The following is a 27,150-nucleotide window of genomic DNA, read 5'->3' on the forward strand; positions in this document are numbered from 1 at the left end:
TTCTCCAGGCATAGGATTCACAGGGAAACACCAGGAAGAAACCACGAAGACAATACACTGATGAAATGTTAATGATATACACTGGAAGACCTCAAAATTCATAGCCAGCTACACTCGTCAGTCACAGCCATTCCTGATATTCCCAGATCCAACCATCAAATTCCCAATACTTTGACCATTTCCAGAAAATTGTCTTTATGGCGTCTCCTGAGGCTGCTGCTTGTATTACACTCACAACTGTGAGGGCCACAGCAACAGAAGATGCATGGTAGAATGGAAGCAGAGGCCTCATGAATGCCAAGGTGGGCACACCTTAGTAAAAGGAAAGCAAGCAGTAAAACAGCTAAGTGGCAGAGAGCCGGAGGGAGAAGAAAAGAAGCCAAGAGTCAGGACGGTATACGTACCATTAAAATCATCCATGAACAATTGAAAATTAGTTGTAGCTCTCTAGACAGTTCTCAGGGCCTAGGTAGGTTTGGGGTAGGCAGGAAAAGGACCACCAAAGGCCATTCCAAAGGACAAGAATATGAGCTGTGGATGCTGGGAAAGGAAGCAGGAGAGAAAGAGTGAAAATGTTGACCTCTCAGCCTACCTAGTCTTCTTACACCAATTAAGGAAAGATGGAAAGCAAACAAAAAATGACTTTAGGAGAGAAAAATAATCAAAATGATTGAAAGCATCATCTCCTATCTTCCCATCAATACCAAGTTTCTTACGTACTTGAGCAGAAAGGCCTGTAGCAAATAACACTGCAGAAGGAGAAGTCAACCACCGGCTCTTATAGAAGGCAGAAAGCTCTGGAGTCTACATCAAGGTTTCTCAGACTTTAATGTGCATGAGAATCACCTGGGAATCTTGTTAAAATGCATATTCTGATTAATTAGGTCTGGAGGAAGGCCAGAGCTTTTGCAGGTCCAACAAACGCCCAGGTGATGCTAATACTGTAGGCCCATACACCATACTGTTAGTACGGCTTAGCGTGGATCTTGGTCAGGGAAATTCTGGCTTGTCTCATGACCCTGGACAAGTGTGGGGACAGAGTCCCAGAGAGCAGTTTCCAGGCTCTTGGCCTCAGGTGGAAAGGTGCTGACTCGGTAGTATATGGCCGTCAGCTGTGGCTAATTGACCATCAGCTGTTACCAGTTAGCCAATTAGCCACTGATTATAACTGCCTGGGCTGCGCTGGTTGGGGAGAAAGTTGGGAGTTGACTGAGGGAGTGAGTTGGTCGGTTGGCAGGCAGAGAAGTGAATGGCAGACTGCGGATCGTGTGGCTACTACTGCATATGTCTCGCCCAGCGTCCAGTGAGACTATAGTGATATGACTCCCCTACCTATGGCTCCGTGGGTGTTCCTTTTTGGCCTAGCCACATCCTGCGTTCTTATGTGGGGAGAGGGAGCTGAGACCCCGCAGGCCGCCCCCCACGACAAATGGAGCAGAGAGCAGGGTCTCCCGCATGACAAGTTACAGAACTGCTCCAATTTCTCACTTTCCTCATTTATTAAATGGAGATACTAATGTTTACCTCAGATTTGACAGGAGACATAAAACTATTTAGCCTAATGCCTAGTTATTATTATCACTAGCACAATATTTCCTGAAGTCTAGTACACATTCCATTGGTCGTACAAAGACAAACTTTAAATTTGTAATTGTTAAGCAATATTTTAATAGGTATTAGAAAAAGAAAACAAACATTACCTTAAAGATTTCGTGGGTATTACCACTTAAGATAAAGCTAAGGTTAAAAGAAAATGTAAATTTTCAAAATTATTAGGTTTTTGCAATTATTTTTAACCGTTTAAACTGCAATTACTTTTGCACCAACCTAACACTAAGTAAATAAACGTACAAGAGGTACATGGATATGACAAAAATGACGAGAGTGATACTCAACTGACTAAAGTTTGGGAAACATCAATTAACGCAGTGTTACTAAGTTTCTTGAAGGCAGGGTCTTGACCAGATTATCCCTTAAGAAACAGTTGTGTGCTCTTTCCCATCTTGCAAGATGGCGGGTGAAAAAGCTGAGAAGCCGGACACGAAGAGGAAACATGAAGCCAAGCAGGCTGATGCTGGTGGCAGGTACAGAAGGGTAACCTCAAGGCCAAAACGCCTAAGAGGGGGAAGCCCCAATGCAGCCGAGACCCTGTCCTGGTCAGAGGAATCAGCAGATAGTCCCCATCAGCTATGTATTCCCAAAAGGTCATGTACAAAAGGAAGTATTCAGCAGCTAAATCCAGGATTGAAAAGAAAAAGAAGGAGGAGGTTCTTGCTACTATCACAAAGCCAGTTGGTGGCGACAAGAATGGCGGCACCCGAGCAATTAAACTTCGCAAAATGCCTAGATACAATCCTGCTGAAGATGTTCCTCGAAAGCTTCTGAGCTGCAGCAAGAAACCCTTCAGTCAGCAGGTGAGAAAACTTTGGGCCAGCATCACTCCTGGGACCATTCTGGTCATCCTCAAGGGGCACCACAGAGGCAAGAGGGTGGTTTTCCTGAAGCAGCTAAGCAGTGGCTACTTGTGACTGGACCTCTGTCCCTCCATCGAGTTCCTCTGCGTAGAACACATTAGAAATTTGTCATCGCCACCTCCACCAAAATTGATGTCAGTGGTGTGAAAATCCCCAAACATCTCACCAATGCTTACTTCAAGAAGAAGAAGCTGCGTAAGCCCAGACACCAGGAGGGTGAGATCTTCGACACAGAGAAAGAGAAATACGAGATGACAGAGCAGCGCAAAACTGATCTGAAAGCCATGGACTCGCAAATTCTGCCAAAAGTCAAGGCTGTTCCTCAGCTCCAGGGCTACCTCTGCTCTGTGTTTGCTCTCACAAATGGGGTTTATCCTCACAAACTAGTGTTCTAAATTTATTACGAAGAACCTAATTAAATGCCTGATCTGGAGAAAGAGAGAGAGAGAGAGAGAGAGAGAGAGAGAGAGAGAGAGAGAGAGAGAGAGAAAGGAAGTTGTGTGATAGAGTTATGAATGTATTTCAAAACCTCTGGTCACTCAAGGCTTAGAATCCACACTTTAACCAAATGATATTCTTACCACACTTACTTACGCATATTGCATAACTATGCTTTCATAGATCACCAAACTATCCGAAGGCTAAGGAAAACACATTCCATGGAATAAAGCCATTTCCCCCTTTAATATATAAATTAACCAATCTAAACTGCCTCCCAACAGTCAGCTAATAGAATTATGCCTCCAAGGGAAAAAAAGCTATGATTTCATAAATCCCGTATTATGATGTTTCTCTTTTCCCACCAACATTTTGTAACACCATCCTAAGGTAATCTGTGGTCAAAGGGATGGATATGGATGACTGAATGCTTTACAAACGAATTTGTTATACTCTTTCACAACAACCGTTAGAGCGAACAGAGGAAGTTTGAAGTCATGTATGAGCTGGAAAAGGGACAGCATGCTTGTGAGGAGCATGGTTTTCAAAAGAGAACTATAAAAAACTTCCTGATGTATTTAGCATCTGATGTCTAGGATACTTGGAGCAATATATCATTCTTACAATTCTGCTGTAAAGTTAGTTGATAGTTTTGTTCAAGTTAAAAGAAAGTGAACACAGATATATGTCAGAACTTCACTCATTCATTTGTCCACGATGTGAACCACTTCTTGATGAATCGGTAATAGTTTCAAATACTGGAAGAATATGTTCTCAAGCTTGCGCGCGTGTGTGTGCACTATTCATAATATAATGGCTATAGACATGACACACTTTTAAGTTTAATGTGCATTAACATTTTCTCCATCACTTTCTTAAGTCTAGACAATTAACAAAACAGTAAGTCCAGTCCTGATTTGCTTCGTTTGCCAATTTCCATGGTGTTAATACTTGTACTAGGGCTGACTTCAAGTTACCAACGTGACGTCAGTGAGCACAGAGCTGGAAGAGATGTGCAGCACATACACCATGATACAGCATTTCTACTACAGATACAATAAACACAAATAACGTCAAGAGCATAGATAATAGAAACATGTAGTAAAAAGGTAACTATGAAGTGATGAGTTTTGAGTATTTATTTTTATTTATTTAATTGTAAGTTTAAATACAGTTGAATTTTTAATGATAACCAGCTCACAAAATTTCTGAAAAATTAATAGCTGTTTCTCAGGAGTTGGTGTGGGCTGGCTCTAGCACACACTAGCCGTACACCACATCCCACATATTGTTGCTACTACCACTCGATTTACATATCACTTTGGAGTTTTCTTTAGAAATCTTTGGAGACGTGTAATAAATTTTGTGTGTTAAAGAGACAACAACAACAAAAAACCTCAGATACTGTAATATGTAATTTTTATGCAGACTAGTTTGTAGTTACCAATAGAAAACTTATGAACCGTCTATGCACCACAGCCTTTAGGAAATCAACTAACAAAAGCAGCTTTGCATCTTAGGGGAGAGAAATGCAGGCCATAGATATTTGGTAAAAAAGGACATCAAGCTGAAAATAAAGATATTTGCATCAATTTTTACAGATAAAACTGGTCAAAAAGACTTGATTTCCTAAGGGAACCGAAACTAAAAGAAATAGCTGCTTATAAATGAATCATACAGATTCTACAGACAACTACCACAATATAAAGGCTTGAGATGCCATAATCACATGTCAATATCAACTTTTTAATTTGTATAATGTAAAATGTAAAAGGAGAAATTACAAAGAAATCCAAAGCTATTTCACAAATCCCTCTTAGCCAAAGTAAACCACTGAGAGAATGAAAGAATTTATTCCACAAAATGGTCATTTATGGTATTAAGTCGCACTTTTAAAGACTTTCAAAAACAAGTCTGCATTGCCCTGGTAAATCTTTGCAAAACTGCAGGCAGTTAAGTTGTTCTCAATCCCTTGAAAAAGTTCAATTAACCAGTTAATATTAACAGGGTGAAATTTCAACTACCTCCTCTTTCCTGGAGAATATGCTTGTGTGCATGCCTCTCCAAAACCGACCACAATGTCCTGTGGGATTGTTTATTTCCAAAGTAAGTCTTCAAAGCTGAGGAAAATGTACAGCACGCATACTGTTTATCTCTACAAGCTGGAGCATATGGAAAAATTTATAACCGTCAAGTGTTATTATTACACTGCAAAACAAACACGCAGACATACACAATAGGGATAAATATAGTGAGATTCGTTCACAAATCGGAGATGCTAGAGGCACATGGAAGAGTTTACAAAAATTGCAATGTTTAAGAGAGCAGGAGGACGGTGGAGCCAGCCTGGCTTTACACAATGATTGTATGGAAAAGATTCTGCTGTTGCTCCTGAATTATCACACAGGTTTAGGCGTGCAGGTTAATTTGAGAAGCAGCCCTTAAAGAAAAGGAAGGAAGAAAAACAATTCCTGTCTTGTATTCAAAATTGCAAAGAAGTATCATTATGGATTCAGCAAAAAAAAAAAAAAAAGAAAGAAAGAAAAGCAGTAAAACAATTAAAATGATAAATTAACCACTGAGTCACAGTCAAATGAAAATATAGTTGAAAATTATTTTCACAGAATATTTATTATAAAGGAAACAATTTAGTTTATTAAAAACTTTAATATATAGTAACATAAATTGCTGAATTGAGGCAATTTTAAAATAGAATCCAATTTTGCAATGACTTTTAGGTAAAAGGGATAAAAGGCACTAAACCTATATTTTGAAATGTAGAATTTTGCAGTTATCTCCCCAAATCCTCTTTCAATTGGAATATACATGATTTCAAACGTAATTTTTACACATAAAGTTTTAACGAAATAATAATTTCCCCCAAATTTATCAATATCAGCAGTTCCATGAAGAAAAATTCTAAGTATAAAGACAGAAAAGTAATCCCAGGAAATAAAAGCACTCTCTATCCAAAGCTCACATGTACTAAATGCAGAGGCTGAAATAAGGCTTGGATGTTTTTTCTATTTTCTTCAGTGCTCTAGTCATTACTTTAACAGGCAAAGAATTACTAAACAAGCAAAACTCTTTGACGGAAGCACATACTTTCCACACACTCTAAGTGTCAAAGGCCTGTTTAGAGAAAAGCCAAACAATCTACTGCATCTTAGACGTAAGGGCCAGAATTAGGTGATGTTTCTGACTAAGGGGTCTATTTCTGCCTCTACCAAGGCCTCATTTTGTAACCTTAGGGAAGAGATTTATTTGTTTTTCACTTGGCTTTAAAAATAAAGATGGAGCCACAGAACCTCTACTTAGCTCCCTAGAATATTGTGAGGCTACAATAAATAATGCCCATAAAAGCTTTGATCTCTTCAGGGGAAAAAAAAATGAATTCTGACACAGGCAGAAGTTTTAGAGGTTCCGGTGTTAACTGAAGGTGGAACAGAAGGAACAGATAAACCACTGGTCACTGGAAACATGCCTGTTAACCCTTCTTATTTATTTTCCAGGTAAAAATGGGCTTTGAAACTAAGCCCATAAACTGCCATCGACATCATATCCAATTTTCACTTCTTTTACATCCACTTATGCCATCACTACAAATTATAACATCTGAGCAGGTAAAAGACAGCAAAGGGTAACTAGACTCATGAATGGAAAACCAGAGGAAAAACCAGGATGCTTGATTTCTAGGCCTGGCTCCTCTTGACAAAAAAAAAATAAAAAAAAAATAGGGAATTAGAAACTTTGTTTAAAAAGTAGATTTCAGGCCTCATTATAGTCCCATCTGCCTCTCTCATGAGAAGTCATCAATATGGCTGCCAAGATTTCTTGGTGGAAAAAGGATTTTGCAAGATGAAACAATTGTAGTTAACTGACCTTAATTTCTGGATCTATGCCAGTATTTGCACTTAAGGCATTAAGACGCTGGGTACAATGGTTTCAATTGAATCTTCTCTCTAAAGTCTCTTATGTCTGTAATGCATACAATTTACATTTTTTAACTATTGTACATATAATGATAGCAACAGTTTCTTTTTTATCCCTGGAAGTTTGATTCACAGTACCCACACATTTCAAACGCCAGATACTGTAACATACTATACGACAACAGAGCAGCATTTAGAAATCAAATTGCACAGAATAAAAAATGAGAGAATAACTGAGTACATAAACAATCTTATTCCACATCTTGACATAATCTGTTTGTTCCATTGACCATAATCTTAACTCTTAGGGTTTAAAATCTACCATATAACCAATCTTTAATCATTATCATCTTCTAAGAAAGAGTGGTAAGTTACTTTTAACTTCTTCTAGCTTTAACTAATTCTGATATTTTCTTTGTTTGTGTTACAAGGATACCTACCTGGGTGTGGTATTATGTTTTCTTATAAATCTTAGTGTATGTCATTAATAAATTGATATGAAGGTCAATAATAGTAAGAGACCTTTAAAGATTGTGCCTACCCTTTTATGCTCTGAAACAGAGGCACAACTTTAGTTAAATAAACAGAAAATGTCACACTTTTTCTCACTCTCGATTTCAAACTCATTAATCTCTCTAAGCATCAGAAAAGGCAGTTTGCTTAAGACTAAATACCAAGTAAATTGCAGAATAAGGATTTCAGCCCAAGTCCATCTTGCTTCAAATGTCTGTTTCTTCCACCACGCCCTGGGGCCTCTGACCAGGGTGCAGTCTTTTCTGTATGAACAGAGGAAGGCATGGCCCTCTCAGGGTCCAGAATAGCAGTGGCAGCTTCTGCTACCCAAACCCTTCCTACCACAATCAAGCGAAAGGAAGGGGTGAGATGGGGAAGCTGTTCTGATTGCTGTTCCCTGTCTAACTCTGGATATATATTTTCCCATATAAATAGAGTCAACTTTATAAATGGCAGCAGTAATACACCTCCTGGAGTGTTGGAGTGGAGTTGTAAAACAGTAAGGAGGTAAGTTTTCCTTGTATACAAATACTCAAAATGGGGAGATTAATATTATACTTTCTTATTTTCGTATCCCACCCAAGAATATAACTCAGAATCTGTTAACTTGTGAGAAAATAACTTTTCACTTTTTAAAGACCTAAATTAATTTTTCTTGTGTTAGCTGATGTTTTCAGAGCATTGGAGCATGTACATAAAACAAAAACAGCTCATTTTTGAATACTTTAAAACTGACATTGTGCCAACCTCCCTAATAGACAAACACCTTACATTATTTTTTAAAAGATAAAGAAAAGGGGGGGGGGGGAGAGCCAGACTCTGGAAATAAGAGATAAAATGATAAAAATTCATGAATATAAATTCTCACAGTTTAACTTATATACAGGAAAAGAACTGAGTAAATTAAATTATCAGAGTCCAAAAGAATCAGAGATCACATTGCAACCAGGAAGCAGACCTATCCCCAACATGAATTTAAAATATATTTAACTTGGGAGACCCAAAGTTAATTCCTTTCAGTCATATCCTCTTATTACTTTTGCTTGAAATCCAAGGTGCATGGTGGTAAATTTGCCTAATATGCAACACTAGGAATCCCTAGCTCTTCAGAGGAGCCCTGCAGATTCTCTAGGTATAGACAACTGCTGGAGAAGAATTTGGCAGGGTGAGGAAGAATGGAATGGCTTATTCTAAAGGGCTTTTTCATAAGGGTCCAGCATAGCCTTCCTCTGGGGCACTTTGAAACAAGAGATTTACCTTTTTGCTAAGAGTGGTATCTGGGTCTGCCTGAAACTGCACAAAGGACAACCATTATTTAACTCTAGTTGATTATAATTTTGTATCAAATTGGCTTTTATAAATAAACTATCTTCCTAACATTCTTGATATAGACTTAACATGAAGGCAAATAATCCTAACTAATTTAAAAACAAAAATCTAATCTGTGCTGGGTCAGAAAAAAGAGTTCTGACAAATCCTATCTTCCAGCGGTATGAAAGGCCCAGTAACTGCAAGATTAGGAATATTTCCCTGTAAAATCTTTCTAATTATCTTTTTGATCCAAGGTGCACTACAAAATGAAGAAAAGCTCCACCAAACTACATTATCAAATAGTCTGTGGTCATATTAGTAAAGCAAGGAAAACTAATGTATAATAGTAATTCGGTTTTATCTCATATTAAAAAAAAAAAAAAAAGACATCTTTCTTACTTAGGAATAACACAATCCAACACATTAGGTACCAACTACCTTCCATAAGAAAGCTTTCCTAAGTAAACTTGAAGAAAATGCTTCTTAGTGAGCAGGGTATGCCCACTTAGGTCTTTCCAGAGCATTCATTTTTCCCTGCCAGGGATGATTCAGCTGCATTGCCTACTTCAGCCCAGCGGTGACTGGGAAGGAAGGGATCATTAACCCATCAACAGGTTCCGTCTGAGCAGTCTCCATGTGTGCAGCAGCCTGTGGGACTGGCTATGAAGGTGCCGGAAGGCTAAGCCACATAAGCCACAGCCTTCTGCCTTCCTCGTGCTTTCTACTTAGCGTACTAGAGAAGAAGATAGCCCAGTGGGGTGCATTATCTTTTAGGATGCACCAAACTGAAGGCTGCATAATCCAAACTCAACTTCGAGTTGACAAACTTCACAAAATTATCCATGGAAATGCCTTCCAAATGTAACTGGAAGACCGAATGAAAGGAGAAGTGCTGATGTGAAGTAGCATTTTACACTCAGAAGCATCCACCTGGGGGAAAAAATGGTGTTTGTAGTACAAAATAAAAACAAACTTTAAAAGATTTTAAAATAAGGGAACGTGTGAGGATAGAAAAATAAGCGCATGTGTTGAAGCAGTCTTATTATTGTCCACATTTATTTATATTAAAAGAAACATTTAAAGCTCAATACAGGAATACCATATGTAGCTCTAAACCCTAACAAATGTTGGGATGTAGGATGGTTTTTCTCCTCACTGAATTATTTATGAACATTTAACAAAATTTTCCTGTCTAGCATAGGCCAAGCACTGTACTATGGAATACACCCACAAACAAAAAGGACATGGCTCCTGCCTTCAGGGATCTTGAGAGGAGACAGGAAATATATAACGCATCAGAAGCACTATAATGACAGGGTGATGTGGAAGAGACCACGGGACACCAACCCTGTAGGAAGGCCTATCTGAGGAAGTGAAGCTTAGGTTGAGACCAGAAGGCTAAGCAGGAATTAGACAAAGAGAGATGACGAAAGAGGCAGAGGAACAGTGTGTGCAATTGCTCAGAGTTAAGAGTCAGCTGAACAAAATGCAAATTAATGAACCTCAGTAAGGCTAGGGCATGAGCAAGGGGAAGAGTGGTACAAGGTAAAGCTGAAGATGTAAGTAGGGCCTGATCAAGACGGGCTCTGTCCTAGAGACAGGAAGAACTCACTGGAATGTTTAGAAAGGGGAATAACACTATCAGCTTTGCATTTTTTGAAAGATCACCCTATCTACATCATGGGGTATGGAATAGTGTGGTATAGGAGTGAACGGTCGAAGGCTACTGTCACAATTCTGTGAGAAATGATAGCTCCTTGGTGGAACGGTGGCCTCCAAAGTAAAAGAGATGTGGGAAAATTTAAGAAACACTTAGGAGGCAGAATTATCAGAATTCTGCTTGGTCATGAAATGCAGGGAGGGAAGCAGAAAAGAAGGAGACAAAGCTATCTTCCAGGGTCCTGACTTGAGCCACTGGGAGATGAAGTCACCCCGGAGGAAGAACAAGCTTGGACAGGGAGGGGTGGGCAAAGAATGAGGTCAGGATTGGGAATAAAATGTGAAATGTTTGGGAAGCCAGACTGAAGTGGATCCCAACATGAGTTAGAAGTAAAAAGTGGAGAATAGGTGTGATGGGGAAGAGAGACAGTGAGTGCTTCCTATGTAATTGAAGTAGGACAATATTTCAAGACAACCTTAATAAGCTTAGGAGCCAGTAGGAAGGGAGGTAATAATAATACAAGGAACTTTCTTCCCGAGTGCGCTCTTTGTACTAGCCACAGAGCTTAGCACTTTGAAGATATTATCTCTTTTCATCTTTACAACAACCCTATGACGTTGGTATGATCCCCAACTAACACACAAGGAAACAGAGGCTGAGAGATATTATGTAACTTGTGCAAGATTTCATAGCAACAGACCTCAAATTTGCATCCAAGGACGTCTAATTTCAGAGGCTAGTCCTCATGGTCACTAGACGACATGCAGGACTGAGGAGAGAGACAGTATTAGAGGAAAATCAAGATCCCTCTAAGGTGGAGGAGGATGGGACCCACGCTTTAAGAAATGAAGGAAAACCTGTCTTCATCACAGAAGGGACAGAGGAAAAATAACCACATGAGAAGATTTATATTTTGATGGCACGTGAGGAAGGATTTTTCTATCTGAGGATTTGTGTCTTTCCTATTGACCCGAAACTAGTCATTTGCTGAGTATCAAGACAGAATTAATGAGTAAGATGGTTGAGATGAGTAGAATATAATTGAAATGATTCATTCACTGAACAAAATTTTTTGAGTGCCCACTAGGTACTGGGTACTAGTCTAGGCACTTGGGATTACAGTAGTAAAAAAAGAAATAAGTTTCCTATTCACATGATCTTTAACTTTTGTAGAAGAACACATAAAATATATAAGTAAACAAATCAGATAATTTCACATTGTGACAATGTAAGAGAGGAAATTAAGCAGGGTAATGAGCCTGAGAGTGTTGACGGAGAACTGCGTTACCTGAGGTGCTGGCGGAAGATGTGTGTGAGGCAGTGGACATAGCCGAGACTGGAAGAAACCCCAGCTGGAGCACAGTCACGCAGAATGGAGGAGACAGTTATTTAGGGAATGAAATAAGATTGCCGGGTAACCCCGAAAGGGCAGATGAGGAGGGGGCCCACATATTTACAGTGATGTTAATCTGCCTCACTCTGTATTTTTCTCCAGCTGAACTCAGCAGCTCAGGAGGACTTGCAGAGAAAGCTCAAACTCACCCAGTTGGCAATTTACCAGGCAGATATGACTGATCATGGAATGCAAGAGCTTAGCAAGTAAGGAGAGAAGCTAGAGTTAGGTCCATGGACTCTAAACTAAAGAGAAAGGATAGTGAGGAACTTGTCCCATATAAATGCAAGTCCCCATAAGGCTGACAATTTGGTATGTAAACTGGAAAGAAGAAGAAATTATGGCCAGAGAGGAAAACATCTGAATTTCAGAAGAGAGGTGAAAAGAGGGTAGAAAAATGGCATGGGAGAAAAGGGTTTCAAAGATGTGATTATTAAAAAATAAATAAATAAAGAGACAAGGGTATTGGAAGGTATTGGAAGAAGAATAATGGAAGAAATGGAGGTACAAGTACAGTAGCCCCCCTTATCTGTAGTCTCGCTTTCTGGGGTTTTAGTAACCCCCCAGTCAATCATAGTCAAAAAATATTAAATGGAAACTCCAGAAATAAATATTCACAAGTTTTCAATTGTGTGCCATTCTGAGTAGCGTGATGAAATCTCAGATGTCCTGCTCCATTCCGCCCGGGACATAAACCATCCCTGGTTCAGTGTATCCACACTGTATATGCTGCCCACCCCTTAGTCATTTAATAGCCACCTCGATTAGCAGATCGACTGTCGTGGTATCAGTGCATGTGTCCAAGTCACGCTGATGGTAGCCTACCACTATGCCATAGTGCCTCCGTCATTTACCTCATCTCATCTCATCTTGCAGACACTGTATCATCGCACGTCATCACAAGAAGAAGGGTGAGTACAGTACAATAAGATATTTTGAGAGACCACATTCACACAAAGTTTATTACAGTAAATAGTTATAATTGTTCTATTTTATGATGTTATTTTTGTCAATCTCTTATGTGCCTAACTTATAAACTAAACTTTATCATAGGAGGTATGTACATATAGGAAAAAAAAACGTAGTATGTACAGGGTTCAGTACCATCTACATTTTCAGGCATCCAGTGGGGGTCTTGGAATGTATCCCCCATGGATAAGGGAAGACAGATGTATAAGAAGACAGAGAATAAAGTGGAGGGGGTTGGGGGACAACGATAGCACAAAAAAGAAATAACAGTTTAGCTAAGAAGCAAAAGTATACGCAAAGAAGCAGAGTATTTTACAGGAGGGAAAGAAATGGTAGGGGGGACTTAAGAAGACAAAGACCCTGAGACAGTGAAAGTATGGGAAAACAAGGAGCATCCTCTCAGAAAGGCTATAGGGGAAACAGCATCTCAGGGGAGAGCCAGACCTCAAGTCAGGAGGAAACCTTCCTAAGAGTGGCTTACCAATGCTGAAATTTCAGACATGCCTGCCATCATTGGCATCTGATCCTTGTGTGAAGGAACCATTTCTCAGGGTGTGATGTTCTCCATCTATGCTTCTCTTTTGCCCTGATCCTCTAATATGACATTAACGTAGTAGGGAAAAAATCCAAGAGAACCACCAGTCTGGAATAAACATCCTTTTAGACAAATAATAATAAAAAAATTATACTTGGGGAAAAAAAAAAAAAGCAAAGCTGCCATGTTGACAGAACAGTAAAGCAGTTTATTTAGAGAGTCATTTGAACAAGGCAGACACAGTTTAAGGACCCAGGGGGGTTTTCAGTTTCCACCATCTGGTTCTTTCCCCAGTCCTCTGCCATGCATCACAAAGGTCTCTGTGAATCCACTTAAAAAGGAAAGGGCTAACACTGCTTTTTATTTGCTTTAACACTGCCCTCAATAAAAGGTGGTACATCCAAAGGATAAAATAAATATTTGGCCACAAAAATCACAGTGCAAAAATATATTTATTTATGTGGAAAGGTGTTCTCTTTTCATTGTTGAGTATAAAAAGCAGGTTATAAAATAAGATGCTGAGTATGATCTCATTTTTAAACAATAAACGTTTTTTTATATTGTGGTAAATATACATATAACATAAAATTAACTATTTCCAAGTGTATAGTTCATTAGCATTAAATACATTCACACTGTTGTACAACCATCATCCCATCCATATCCAAACATTTTCATCTCCCCAAACTGAAACTCTGCACCCATTACACAAAAACAATGAATTTTAACATATGCACATACCAGGAAATGTCTGAACGGGCATACACCGAAAATGTTAAAGGTGGATATTGCAAGTATAGATACTTTTCCTTTTCTACTTTGTAGTCCTCTATGTTTTGAATCTTTTATTAAAAAACTGCATTTGTAGTGTAATTTTTAAAAATAATTTTAAATTATTTTTTAAAAGACACTGAAAGTTCAAACATTAAAAAAGAAAAGAAAAACTGGAGTAGGGGCCATGTTTATCACGTTCTTTAGATCTGCACTAGTAACTAAAATATATTCCATGAGTGATCTCAAGCAACTCAAATTTTCAATGTTTTTTAGAATGGAAAAAAAGCCAGCGCATTATCAATTGCCTAATAAATATTGCAATACTTGAAAATAAAAATGATTACTGAAGAATAGATAGCTCACTGTCCCCCATTGCTCATTTTCCTCTTCTTCCTAGTAATAACCTCAATTCTTAGCTGGGTACATTGAGCCCAACCAAAAGACAATATTTCCTGGTTGTCACTCTTGGAATTACTTGTGACCATGTGACTAAATTTTAGCCAAAGAGGAAGTGCTATGTGAAACTTCTTGGAAGTGCCCTTAGAGGGAAGGCACACCCTCTTCTTGTTCTTCTCTCCTTCCTGCCAATTATAACACTGACTTGATGGTTGAAACTCTAGCAGCCCGTCTTGGACCATGAGGCTACATGATAGGAATGAGGAAGCAATAAGATAAACATCTGTTTTTTTGTTATATGCAGTCAACTCAATGTATTATAACTGATACAATTGCCTCCTAAATTGTTTTCCTTCCAACATGTCTCATACTCAGTCCTAAACTTTTGTCAACAATGATCATAAGAATACCCATAGACACTGGTAAATAAATAGAACCAAATTCAAAGATGATCAATTCTCAACCTTCTTCCCACTTGAATTCTCTATAGAATTTGCCACTGTCAACAATGCCAACTTTCTGACACTCTTTTCTCCACTGAATCAACATTTTATAGATTTTTGTTCCCATCCCTTTATTAGCTCTTTTTCAGTTTCTTTGCAAGGCTTCTTTATAATCCGGTGGTCAATGTCTCTAAACTGTTTTGACTATGACTAAATCTTTTGTATGTGTTAAATGGCTGTTTCAGTCATCAAAATTTCCCTGAAGCAGTCTGTTATGGACTTAATCATATCTCTCCAAAATTTATATGTTGAAGTCCTGACCCCCAATGAGATGGTATTTGAAGATGGGACCTTTGAGAAGTAATTAGGTTTAGATTAGGTTATGAGGGTGGGGCCCTCATGATGGAATTAGTGCCCATACAAGAAAGAACACTAAAAAGCTTGCTGCTGCCCTCTCTCCTCTCTCCTCTCTCCTCTCCCCTCTCCCCTCTCCCCTCTCCCCTCTCCCCTCTCCCCTCTCCCCTCTCCCCTCTCTCCTCTCTCCTCTCTCTCTCTCTCTCTCTCTCCTCATCATTCTGAGGACACAGTGAGAAGGTGGCCATGTGCAAGCCAGGAAGAGGAACTGAATTGGCCAGAATCTTGATGTTGGACTTCCAAGCCTTCAGAACTGTGAGAAAATAAATTTCTGTTGTTTAAATACCCATTCTATGGTATTTTTATTCTAGCAGCCCAAGCATACTAATATATAGTCATTCATTCAATTATTACTGAATACATAATAACTAATTATTTATTGAATGATTACTATATGCCAGGAACATTACATATTTTATCTCCAATTATCTCAGTAACCCCCAAAGCTACAGATTATTATATTCATTTCAGAAATAAAAGGCTTGAGGCCCGAAGAATAATTACCCAAGGCCCATAGCTGGTAAGTGAAAGTCAGACTCTGGACACAGGCTTACTTAAAGTTCACTACCCATTACACCCCATGGCACACACAAGTCTCCAACTCAAGGAGTTTATGGTATTTTAGAGAGACAATTGAGACCAATAAAAAGCTGAATAATTCAAAAGATTAATAATAATACATGAGAAAAACACAGAAATAATAAAAAGTACTAGAAGGGAGCAATTGCTGAGTTCAAGAAATCATGAAATGCTTCAATTTCTCCCCCATAAAAATACAGAGCATTATTTTAAAATTAAATCCTTGTTGAAACCCATCCAAACCAAGTAAATAAAGTGGTAAGGGACATTACAACCTTGAAATAAAGATAAAACCTTAATAGAACTTACTTTGACATTTAAATTAGTACCTTTTAAAAGTCACCAAGAAAAAGCATTTTCCTTCTACAAGGTATGCCACAGGTGATTTGTTTTATCACATCTTAATCTTTAGAGGAAAAAATTACACAGAAGCTTAGCTTTTCTTAACTGTCTACTAATGTTAGCCAGTTATTGACTAAAAAGAGACTGGGAAAATAGTTAAAACTCTGTTTTGGAAGTGTGTGAAATTAGATTATCTGCTTGTATTTGAAGTTAATTTGAAAAGGTCTGAGAAATTTCTTCACAAAAGTAAGAAGAGCTATAAAATGGTCAAATAACACTTTAACAACTCATAGATTAGACAGGAATGCGGGAAACACAGGACTCAGTCTCAATTCTGGAACAATCTATCTTCAATTTTCTTAAAGTGATAGCTAGCTACTTTAACTACCAAGCAGTTTTTTAAATAGGTAATTCTAGTGTTTAAAAATGTTTTTATTGTCGGATGCTTTTATAGAAATTCAAAATCTTCCATGGAAATCTATGATAACCTGTACTATGTAAGGGGGAAATGAATCCAGTATTGACCTATAAAAAGGAAATTCAATTTGTATTTTCTATCGGTTGTTAGAAGAAAACATTTAATTTCTAAAACAGATAAGATCTATTTTGATAATACCCTTTAATTCAACAAATAATTAGTTATTAATTATAATTTGATTTTATGACAAAAATATTCTGTTTTCAACATAAAATATGCTCATTATTGGAAACTTGGAAATGAAGGAAAGGATAAAGAGAGGAACACAGTCATGCATGCCCTCACCATCACCAAATACTAACATTTCCTTCTAATTAGCGTATTTTTTTAATTTGGTCATTTTATATAAATTAGATATTTGCATACTTTTGTTTTCACTTAACCATATAGCATTTTCCCACATTGTCATAAGTCATCAAAGAAGTCACATTTAATTCTAATGAATTAACATTCTAATGAACTTACTTAGCCACAATTCACTTTAAACACTGATTTTTCTTTTTGTTACGTTAATAATGCCCTGATGAACATCTTGGTGTTTTTTCTGATTCACAGAGAATTTCCTTAGCATAGATGCTAGCAGTGAAATTACTATCTAAAGTCACACAATCAGCAAAGAGTTACCTGGGTAACGAGATGTGGTAGAGTCTACATGAGTGCTGATTGTTAAATTTTCAGGAATTTTCTAAGCCTGTTGTTAAATATAGACATTATTAAAAACTGAATTTTGTAAAGGTACAAGTAAATAGAATTTATTAGAACAAAGATAATACATATTCAAAATTCATTATTTGTTCATTATGTTACTACATTTTATTATTCTCTCTTCTCCAAGATACATCTACTGTATCTCGGTGGTGGGATACTACTACATGATGGTATCCTCCTGTGCAGCTCTTCCCAACTCCACATTCAGTGACGTCATGTTGGTAGCATGACTTTGGCCATCATGGGAGTATCCATATCATGGAAACTGGAAAATGCTATAAACTGGTGCTCTTTAGCCACCAAGAGAATCGAGAGAATTAACCCAATTATTCAGATGGTGAGCTATACATGTATCTTGTTTATTTCACCCTCAAACTTCCTATTTTTCTACATATCTTGGCCTTTAAAAGGCCCTCAAAAAGATGGAAGCAGAGACTAACATCTCAGCATTTCATCAGTTTTACTATTTGAGCTACTCAGTAAATGTTTGTAACAGATGTTTGAACAGAGGTGTGTTGCATGGCTGTCAGTGAAACAAAAATGTTTAAGTCTTCAAGTAAAGAAGCTAAGGTATGAACAAAGAATGATATAATTAGATAAAAAAATGATAAATACCGTAAGATAAAAAGATTCAGGGATGCAAAGAAAGGAGAGATTATGTCCTGCTGAAGAATTTTAAAAGAAGATATTACATTTTTAGATGAATAACTAGAAAAGTGTCATAGAAAAGTGAAATAATTGTTTAAGGCTATCCTAACTCCTCCATCCTCTTCCTTACACATCATTTCTACGTACCTGCTTTATGACATATCACTCCCCTCTATTCTATGTTGTAATGACTAATACACTCATAGATCTCTTCCCCACTACTACTCATACCTGCAGAGCAGAGCTTTATCTCCGTATTCCCATCACAGATGTTCAATAAATGTTTCTTTAATGGATGAGTGAAAGAATGGATTAATGAATAAAAGCTCACATTTATGAGCTTATAATGTACTTAGCATGGTTGTAAGCACTTTACATTACATTAAATCATTTAATTTTTACAACATTATGAGGTAGGTGTTATTTTTACCAATGACAGAACTCAGCCATTTTACAGACAAGGAAACTGAGTCACAGAGCGATTATAACAAGACCAAACTCACACAGAGGGCAGGAGAGCTGGAATAAAAACCCAGTCAGTATAACCGTAAAGCCCCTGCTCTTCACCACTCCACCATACCACCTCTCCACCAAGAGCGAGCATGACAGAATAGTACCAAATCCATATAACAACTTTTTTTATTCATTCTTACATTATATCCAAGTAGAAAAATAATAATAATAATGCCTGCTTCTAAATTATGTATTTCAGTCAATATAATCAGTTCATTCACATTCAGAGTAGTATAGGGCTCCCTCTTAAATCTCTAAATTTAAAAATACAAAATAAGTCGGTCTCATACTTGCCAAGTTTTGATCATGCAAACTTCTACATATATTCCTAATTGAATATCTGTTTTTAAAGAATATCCCAAATTTTCCAATTATAAAGACTAATATTTAAATATTCAAAAAAAAAATGTCAGATACTCCATTTGAGTTTTGAAAATCTAACAAGGATACCTTTTCTTGTCTGTGTACTTTATACTTGTTATATATTTGTATCTGTAGTAGACACTGGAAGCTATAGTGTAACTGTCACAAATGTACCAGGGTGAAAAGGGGGAGGAAGGGGAAGCAGTTTCTGTCCCCGATAGAACATCTTCATGATGGTGGAGATTAAAAGATCACTGACCTTACCAAAGGTTGTCATTTCAATACCAATGAAAAAAAAAGAGAGTCATCAGGTAAGATTATCACATCAAGGCCAAGATATTGTATTTATTTTCATAAAAAGACACAGAATCAACTTACGAATCAAATTTGGTAAGTTAGTCCAAGAATATTACTGTTGTCAAACAGAATATTATTCATAACATATGTATTCATTTGGGCACTGCTTCATGAACAGACGCACTTATTTTACCATACCCCAGCTGTAAGAATATGTAAGAATAGAACCTTGGAGGTCTGACCATTGCACTCATTTAAGAAATTCCTTATTAAAAACTGTGCCTCTCTTAAATCCAACTAATACAAGAAATAGAAAGATACATTTCCAATATTTTTCAATGTTTAAATAAATAATTCTATGCAAGTTAAAAAAAAATCACAGGAAGTTCTTTGTTATCCTTCAAGGTCAGAGAAAGTTGTATTCCAGTTAATCCAATATTCTGATTCAGTTTCTTCAACTATTACATAAGATTGTTAAGGATTAAATGAATTAATGTTTGGAAAGTACTTCGTATAGTACCTGGCATATAGATTAAGTGCTATATGTATGATTATCAATTAAATTAAGTGATATAATTGTGGTAAATTTTATTTCCAAAAATGTCCTAGGCATATTCCTGGTCCCACATGCTCTTCCAGAACCTTACCACTCCCTATCAAAAGGTGGAGTCCGTTATTTTCCCCCTGAACCTAGATGGACTTGTGACTGTTCTGATCAACAGAGAAGTATAGAAATGTTATTCTGATTTCCAAGGCTATGTCATAGAAAGGATACAGCTTTTGCCTGGCTCTCTTTTTTTGGAATGCATTCTCTGGGGAATCTAGATACCCCACTTAAGGAAGATCAAACTATTCCAGTTGGAGAGATCACAAGGAGAGACATATGTGGAAAGAAACTAGAGCTTTCCTAGCCAACAGCCAGCAACAACTGCCAAACATATGAATGAACGAGTCTTCAGATGATTTCAGCTTCATACTTTATGGAACAAAGAGAAGCCATCCTTGCTGTGCCTTGTCAAAATTCCTGATCCACAGAATCTGTGAGCATAATAATTGATTGTTTTATGCCACTAAATTTGGGGCTAAACTGCCACACTTAAATTTGCGTTTCAACTAAAATAAAAAAGATTTTAAAGTAGTGTGAACAAAAAAGGGGTTCTATGGAAAGCAACCTCACTGGGTGATCTTATCATAAATTCCTAACGGGGCAGGTCATGGTAGGTAGTCATGCCTCAGGCACATTACTTCTTTAATAAAAAGTTTATTTTTGCTTTAAGCAAGCCCTGTCCTCTGTCTGTGCATCAAGGTCAACACACCTTTAAAATGCCTGTTTTCAAAGCCCTCAAAAGAGAAACCACCCTCAAAAGAGCACATAATCCTGTTGACTAACCCGTAATCCAATCTCTGGCTTGCTTTCTCTCACTCTCAAGTAATCTTCCTTATGTTCCCTCTTTAATACCAAATGCATACATAAAAGCTGCAAACAATCACTCTGGGAAGCATTTTTCTCAGTTCATTAAGAAATTAAATGTTATGCAAACAGGACAGATATAAAGCAGAAGAGAGACTCATAAAATGAAGTAGAAACAACTGTCAGGCATCCAACATATTATTATAACAACGGCAACAGCTAACAGTTATTGCCCTCTTTGTGTAAGGCACTGCAAAGAGCCATGATTTAACACCCCTAAAAATCCTATAAGGATAATGTATTATCTCCATTTTATATCTCACATGCAAATCAGAAATTAATAAAATACCCCAAGCCCAAAACTATTTAAAACATATTTTCATCTTGCTGTGTTGATTCAGATGGCACTCTTTCAATCCTTGTAATGGATCATCATTATAACTATTGCTAATATAAACCAGGGGTTTGCAAATCTTTTCTTAAAGGGCCAGATAATAAACACTTTAGTCTTTGAAGGCTAGGAGTATATATAGTTTTTATCGCATATTCTTCCTTGTTTGTTTGTTTGTTTGTTTGGTTGTTACAACCCTTTGAAATAGTAAAATCATACTTGGCTAGTGGGCACTATAAAATATGCTGTGCACTGGCCCTGGGCCCTAGTTTGCCCAACAAACAAACCACAATAGGGAAATGATGAATGCTATAAATTCAAATTAATAAACCTATTTTTATTATAATACTTATGATAGCACCTACAGTAATACTAAATTAAGAAAACACCATTTCTGGCTCTAGCCTATTATTATCCGCTAACATCACAAGCTGCCCTGAACTGCTGGAAAGTGAAAATGTAGACCCAAACACCCATAATTTCCATTACAATAAATGTCTATTCATAATTGACATTCACCTAGTTTGAAAAGGTCTGGAAGACTGAAAGATATTATGTCTCTAGGGTCTGACTGCTTCTCCAGGCATCTACATAGATATCTCTGTGTTTGTTTGTTGAGATTCATGACAGCCCAGTGTGAGTGATAAAACACTGCACACTTCTAACCTTTAGTTTCGATCCTTTGGAAGAAAATGTTTATTATTCTTGGCAGGAAATGATGGAAACTGGTAAGAAATAGCCAGACTACCTTCATATGTAAGTGAGTTGGAATTTTTAAGGAACAGTTCCCCCTAGTAAATTTGTCTACACACAGCTTAATCAACCAAATTTACAGCTGTTAACAGGTTGTGCCTGTGTATTCCTGAACATATAAATAAACTTCTTAATCGGAACAAAACCAGGTTCAGAGTCCAGTTGTTTAAATTGGAATGGTACAGCCAGGACCTAACTGTAGTTAAAGTGACTATTAAGGAGAAGCATAATCTTAGTAGAAAAGTTGTTTTCCAGTTTCCCCAAAGCTACAAAGATGCTGCTCAGCAAATACTTCTGTGATCATTGAAAACTGAAGTTACATGACCTCATTCAAAAATAATATGTCCAAAACTAATGCCAAATCAAACACACAAGTTTTCAAATTCAGGTTCCAAATTAGGAAGAAGCTAATTACTTAAACTCAAATTGGAAGTGAAAAGATTTTTGAGAGCCTATAAATTCAAAGGCCCTTAGAAATTGGAATGAGTATCAGAGTGAGGAAATCAACCCATATGTATAAAAATTTTTATTCATTTTTCTAAGGAATGCAAAAGTAAATAAAGTTTAAGTAGGACATAATGAGTATAGGTTTATAGACAGCCCTCTTTACAGACTGAGAATAGATACGAGTTGATTACGAGTAGCTAAGGGGTTAGCCATGTCATGTTAGTGGAAACATGCTAAATTAATTACTTAGAACAGTCATCGAGAAAAGTAACCAATCCAATCACTAAAAAGACACAGCTAGCCAATTTATATCCTGTTTTTGGAAATTCCTGAAACATTAGAAGTATTATTTCAAAGCATCTGATATTTTTACTATCATGTATGACTCTACGTTTCTTGTAACCAAAAGACAAAAAAAAGAATACAAATTTCTTTGTATTAAGTACAAACAAAATTGAGCAGTTAACCATACAGAAAAGTCTATCACCCATAAAAATAGCACTTTTGAACCTATATTACTACATAATTGACAAACTCTATTTATTATAAGTTGAGCTTAAATAATGCCATACTCTGTATGAAACCTAAATTTTATGATAGCTACTCAAATGCTATAATATCTGCCAAATTCTACTTTTTCTCAAATTATTCCAATATGACTTTAAACTAAGTATCCAGAGTAGAAGCTGATCAGAAGAAACAGCTCAGGTATATATATATATTCCAAGTACTGGGAAGGGATCCAATAACATTTAAAAGAATGACACATAAGCAAGAGTATCTATTTAAAAGTATTTGATTTCTTCTGACACAGGAAATATTTTTATACTGACAAAACAGAGCCCATTACTCTAAAACCTTATATAGAGAGGGTGCCAAAAAAAAATGTATACACATTTATGATAACATCTGTTAAAATGTGTATATATTTTTTGATACCCCCAGTATTTGTATTAGAAAAACAAGGAGAGATTTGGTCTGAATAAATAAAATGAATAAATGTTACAAAACCCCAAACAACTATCAGCTTCTCCAATGAAGCTCTATGTCTGATGACCCAAGGTTTCAATAATCTTCTTCTGTGAACTTCTGTAACATCTGTGGACTAATCACATGATCAAGCAGTTGATTATACGATGTTGCTTTGTACTGTTTTCAAGTCATTTCTTATGCTGTTATACGTCTTTAGTACTTTCTGCATCTCACAGCCATCTAAACACATCAGTAAGCAATTCTTATGAATAATTTCCTGAAAACTCTCATTAGTACTGTAGAAAGGTAGGTTCCAATTAGATATAAAGAGCTTTAAATACCAAGTTAAGGATTTGCACTTAATTCAGTGGATCAGGGCAAGCCATCGAAAAAGAATAAAATGATAAAAACAATTATTGGGAGAAGAGTAACCTAGATGTCTTGTGCAGGCTGGATTTGAGGGATAAAGGACTGGAGGGAAACAGAAAACAAAACACAATTAAGAAACTATTCAATTATTCACAAAACAGTTGCCCAGTGCCTTAACTAGAGTGGTGGGAGAGGAAGTAGAAATGGACATAGAAACAAGTGAATTGATTAAGGGAGCCTCAAAGTAAATAGTCACAAACTGTTCATTTATTAAGTATGCGAATAAGATAGAAGGAATGGTCAAAGATGCCTAGTTTCAGTTCAGCAAACATTTAGCCTAACTTTGTGCAAGGCACACGAAAACATGAAAACAGATCAACACTCAAGGTGCTCAAAATCTAGCAAGGCTGACAGACAATGTCCATAAAAACAATGAAATTTGACCATAATGAATATTATAATAGAGGTGTAAATAACATGTTATTGTAGTCCAGACGACGAGATACTTAATCCTGAGTAGAACTGGGAAGACCAATGTTTTCTGAGTGAAAACAGGCTGAGTGACTGTTAGAATAATGGTACTTTTACCAAATACTGTGTATTCTTTCTTCAAAATATATTTGAATCGACCTCTCTTAAATCTTTCCACTAATAAAGTCTAAGCACAGGTATTATACTTCATCCGACTCCCAGCACCGAACATCATCTCTCACCTAGTCCCTCCTCAGAAGAGCAAATCAAGTTAATACCAGAATTTGCTAGCAGACTCCTTTCATCGTGCTGCGCTTTCTACTATAAGGAGAGGACTTTGGTGACTTCCACTGACTTGGAGGGTCGACCTGCTGATCCCAAAACAATCACTTCTCCAAGGCCTCTCATCCTACCTTTCATCTGAGCTCTTCTCATTTTGGTCATAAGAGTTTTACATTCCCTTTTATCCTGGTTAAAGAGATGTGTCCTCACTGTAAAGATGATTTGAGGAGCACTTGACTTCTGAATCAGAAAATCTGAGACGGCATACTGGCTCCGCCACCTCCTGTTTATGATATCGGACAAGTCAGTCTGCACTCTCATTTCTGTACCTGAGGAAATAAAGCCAACCTCATGGGGATATATTGAGGATTTATGTGAAGTTTTTATAAAGTGTGAAGAGCCAGGATATAAACTTCTATAAGTATGAAGATGATCATAGATCCATATTAGGTAAAGTCAATTATTTACCTAATGAATGGTCAGTCTGATGGTTCAGAGGCTGGATCAGGGATTGGCTATCCCAAGTATCTGATACCACTTGTTTTGGCATGCAGAGCTAATTGCGGGGGAGGGGAGAGTTACTACATGATTTTTAATCTATATCCATAAAGTGATTTCCCAAGATGCCTTAAGCTTTTGGCTTTCTATCCCTAGCTAAGCTAAATAAACTGATGTTTTCATCTATAAAGAAAAACAAAAGCCTAACTGGCCTTTCAGAGCATGATTCGAATAGAATTGCCAATAACTGCTTCCCATTCTGATTTGTTTTTGTTTTTTTTTAATGAGGAACATTTTCATTGTTTTTAGTTTTGTTTGTTGGTATTAAGGAGGGCATAGCTCACAGTGCCCCATGTGGGTATCAAACCAGCAACCTTGGTGTTATTAGCACCACACTCTAACTAACTGAGCTAACTGGCCACCCCCCACTCTGCTTTTTAAAGCATTTATAGTTTGGGAAACATTTTTATTCACTATTCTCCTCATCTATGCAAATGTTTTTGCTAGAGTGCTCTATCTAGTCATTTGTTAACTATCTATAACAATGCTGTCCAGTAGAACTTTCTGCAATGACAGATATGTTCCACATCTGTGCTGTCCAGTAGGGTAGCCACTGGTCGCCTATATCTACTGAACACCTATAATGCAGCTAGTGCATCTGAAGATCTAATCTTTTACTTTAATCTTAAGTAATTTAACTGTAAATGGCCACAGGTGTCTACTGGCTACCATTTTAGACAGCTCAAGTCTATTGCATGTGTGCCAGAGAGAAACTCATTAAAGACTTATAAAATTCACTGACAAGGCTGGCAGCCAGAGTGTCCACCCCACCGCAGTTACAAAATTCTGCTGATGCTGGAAGCCAGGACACGGTCCTTTCCACAAATGCACCTGCACAACGGTAATTCACGTCATTGTTCATGGTGTTCCCTCTGCTTAGAATGCCCTTCCCCCAATGGTGTGCCAAGCAAACTCCCATTCATTTTTCAAAGCCAGGTTAAATGTCACCGTCCCCATGAGCCTCTTGTGATTTTTTGAAAGCAACATAGCAGAGTGAAAAGAATTGTAATTAAGGAACAAGGTAGATTAAAGTTTGAATCCCAGAGATAGCCCTTACTAACCAGAACTTACTAAAGCTTGAACAAATCTTGAGCCTCAATTTTCTCATCTATACTATAAAATAGTAATAAAAATACTAATCTTGAAAACTTGTTGTAACACTCAGAAATTCTGAGCAACATTATGACTAACATTTATTAAGTGTCTACTTGTATCAGTAACTGTGGAAGTGTAACACTTGAATTTTTTCATTTCATTTGCACAGCAACCCTGTAAGGTAAGTAATATTCCTTTACCTATTCATCCATATAGACAATAGTTCTATTCATTTATTCATTCAACAAACCTTTGAGAGCATAATGTACCTGGTGAGAAACTGAGGATAAAGGACTAAACAAAGTCATGGCACTCATAGATTTGATATTTTCGTAGAAGAAAAGACAATGAGCAAGAAAACCGATAGATGTATAATAGCATATCAGTAGTGTTGTGTTATGGAGAAAAATAGAGCAGGATAAAATACAGAAAAGGGGAGGATGCTATTTTGTATAAAAGATTGTCCAGCACAGCCTCTCCATTTAGGTGATGCTTAAGCAGAGAACTAAATAAAGCATGAAGATGAGCTATGTACAGATACGAAGGAAGAATGCTTCCAAAAGAAGGAACAGAATTTGGGGCGCTATTATGCTAGATGTTAGAAATACGTGAGTGAACCAGAGAAAGGGATTGTACTCCTGGATTTTACATTATTGTGAATATATGAACAAAACCATAATGTCTCGGAAGTGCAAACTTCAGTGAGGAAAAGGGAGAAATAAAAAGAAATAAGAGTGATGGAAGAAAGTACAGTTATTTCTACTTTACAAATGAGGATACTGAGAGGTTAAATACAAGCTGGTATATTAAGAGCAAGCATTGAAACCCATAAAGTAGCTCATTCTTTTAATTACTATGCCATTCTCTCCCCCTTATACAATCAAGTCTCCACTGGGATCACAGTTTATTCTTTGTTATACCCTTAGACCTGTACAATGGCACACAGGAGATACAAAGTAAGGTTGAATTAACTCAGATTTTCACTCCAGATATAATATGAAAACTCTGTTACAATTAAAGAGACCATGATGAAAGATGGTTCTCCTTAATTAGGGAACTCTCATTTAAAAATCCACAACAATAAATAAAATATAACATTTAAAGATACAAGTGGTAGGTTTTAGAAGGCGGTTGGAGTGAGAGAAAACTACCTCAATGGGCTTAGTGCTCACTGCTGCAATGCTGAACTATGTATGTGGGCTTGGCAAAGGATGGGGTAGG

General features: G+C 37.1%; 1 protein-coding gene and 1 pseudogene across 7 annotated transcripts in view; one reads left to right on the forward strand and one right to left on the reverse strand.

Annotated features, from left to right (window-relative positions):
- RAD51B (RAD51 paralog B) overlaps positions 1–27,150 on the reverse strand; it is a 614,669-nt gene that overhangs the window by 473,177 nt on the left and 114,342 nt on the right. The window lies entirely within an intron of this gene.
- LOC109448380 (large ribosomal subunit protein eL6) lies at positions 2,011–2,869 on the forward strand (annotated as a pseudogene).

Source organism: Rhinolophus sinicus, linkage group LG03, assembly GCF_036562045.2.
Source record: "Rhinolophus sinicus isolate RSC01 linkage group LG03, ASM3656204v1, whole genome shotgun sequence".
NCBI classification, from domain to species: Eukaryota; Metazoa; Chordata; class Mammalia; order Chiroptera; family Rhinolophidae; genus Rhinolophus; species Rhinolophus sinicus.